Source organism: Nestor notabilis, unplaced genomic scaffold (genome assembly GCF_000696875.1).
Source record: "Nestor notabilis isolate BGI_N333 unplaced genomic scaffold, ASM69687v1 scaffold21542, whole genome shotgun sequence".
NCBI lineage: Eukaryota > Metazoa > Chordata > Aves > Psittaciformes > Psittacidae > Nestor > Nestor notabilis.
In genome coordinates, this window is record NW_009920029.1 from 12,779 (window position 1) to 15,059 (window position 2,281).

Genomic DNA, 2,281 nt, shown 5'->3' on the forward strand with positions numbered 1-2,281 from the left:
GAGCTGATTTGATTTGATCCGGGCCCCTCTGTCGTGGTCATATCCCCGTTCCCCTGAGCCTGTGTCTGTGTCCAGCCACCTCACTCCCCTTACCCCCGCCTTCCCTGGGCACAAAGCAGGAAGAGGACTCTCCCTGCTCCTTTCCCTCAGGGCAAAACGCTCCACCTTAACTTCTTTAGAAGCTGAGGTTTGTTTTCTGTCCGTCCAGTTTAAGTCAAATACAAGGCGGAGGGATGGAGCAGGGGTGCAGGGCAGGGAGAGGCAGGGGGAAGGCACCAGGAGGCTTCCCAAAGCCCAGATGGGTTCAAGGACTGACCCATCACAGGGGGGACAGCGAACATATCGCCTTCACAAAGGGAATTGCCCTGCTCCGAGTGTCGCCTTTGTGCGAGACAAACGCCCGGCTGTGATGTTGAGAGCGGGGAGGGCTTCCCTTAGGGAGAGGGGGAAAAGGGAAGGATCTTTGTTTGCAGGGTCTGACACCTCCCAGCCGTCCTGCCGGCACAGCTAGCACCTTCTGATGGCTTTGTCAGCTCCTGGCTAATTAGCAGAGATGCTCTTCAGCGAGGTTAGGAACGAGAAAGGTTTAAAACATCAAAGAGAAGTGGTAAATAGTGATAAAACTCAGCGCTGGTCCCTGCCTGTCATAGGAGATAAAGGCTTTCTGAGCTTGCAGGAGCGATGCAGGATGGGGCTTGGAGCACCCTGCTCCAGTGGAAGGTGTCCCTGCCCGTGGCAGGGGGTTGGAAATGGATGAGCTTTTCCAACCCAAACCATTCTAAGATGATTCCGAGTGACCTACACGTGCTGTGGGGAGGCACAGGGGGGCCCCTCGCCCCATGGGGTGCCAAGGCCCATCCTTTTGGTCTGAGCCTTATCCCATAGGGGTGTCCAGGGATGGTTTTCAGACAGGGCCCGGTTGAGGGTTGTTGGGAGGCGAGCCCAGCTCCAGGGTGTGCTGTGACTTAGTGGCAGAACCAGACAGACCACAGGGCTGTTTGTACATCCTGCCCTGGGGGGGTCACGGCTCTGAGTGAACCCAACCCCAGGCTGCCACCCCTAAGACAGCTCCAAGGTGCATGGTGCACCCCTGTGCTCCCTGTTCAGTTGCCCACTGTCGCTAGTTCCTACACGTTGGGTTTCCAGGCTCTCCGAGAGCTGGTTAAAGTTCAGCTCAGTGCCCTCCACCATCGGAGCAGGCTGCCAGCTCCTTTCATCCCTCAGAAAGGACCCTCCGGTGGCTGTTTACACTCGATATATGTTGGTACAAGCTTCCCTGCTATTTGGGTGTCAGGAGCTACAGCCCTGTTGCAGCTCAGGTCAAGGTAACCCCAAAACTGAGCCACCCATCCCCTTCTTGGCAGCTCAGGCAGCGGGCAGGCAGCCTGCCTTCCCCCTCGGGCTGTTGTAGAGGTTTATTTTAAGCAGAGCCTCTCGGGGAGAAGGGTAACGTGAGCTCCTTGAGTGACAAGTGATAGAGCTTGACTTGCTTAGCGTGTCCCCCAGGAATCCCTCTCCTCTGCCATTTGCTAATTGAAAACTGCTAACATTTGGGGCTGGAGCAACTGCCGCCCTTAATGGGAAGCTGGCTGGAGCGTGCGTTGGTGGGACTAACACATGCTCACAGCCTGTCATCTGCTCGTCTCCATCTCTAGGGAAAGGGGCAAATACTCCCATATGCTGCTCCGGTTTCTGAAAGAGTGAAGTGGGGGCTGGAGCCAGACAGATTTGCTTTTATTCTCCCTCCTTCCAGCTCTTGTGAGGAGGTTAGAAAGCACGGGCTGGAGGGATGCTCTTGGGGCATCAGCTCTGAGCAAGATGAGGCCACCGGAGCATGGCGTGTGGCCCAACATGCCTGTGGCATATGGGGGGGATCAGGGCAGCCCCTCTGTGTCCTGTTGCTGTCCAGCAGGAGCGTGGTACCCCCAAGGAGGGGACACTGGGGCAGTGAGGACAGCACATTGTGTGCCCCCACCCCACTGCCAGAGCCCAACCTGGGCCAGGAGAGGCTGCAGCTGGGAAAGGGGGGTTCTGCATGTTGGGCTGGCGCTGTGTGATGTGATTGATGCGATGTGATACGATGTGATGTGATATGATATGACATGACACGATGCTCCCCAAACCCTTCTGGAGGGGCTGTGCCCAATGCAGGGGGTCCCAACCCCCCCAGAGGGGGAATGCCCGATGTGATGCTGCCCAGGGTGTCTGTACCAAGGCGATGTGTCCCAACACCCCCCCTCGGAGGTGCCGGGGGATGGGGGGGAAGGTGCGGGGAGGCGGA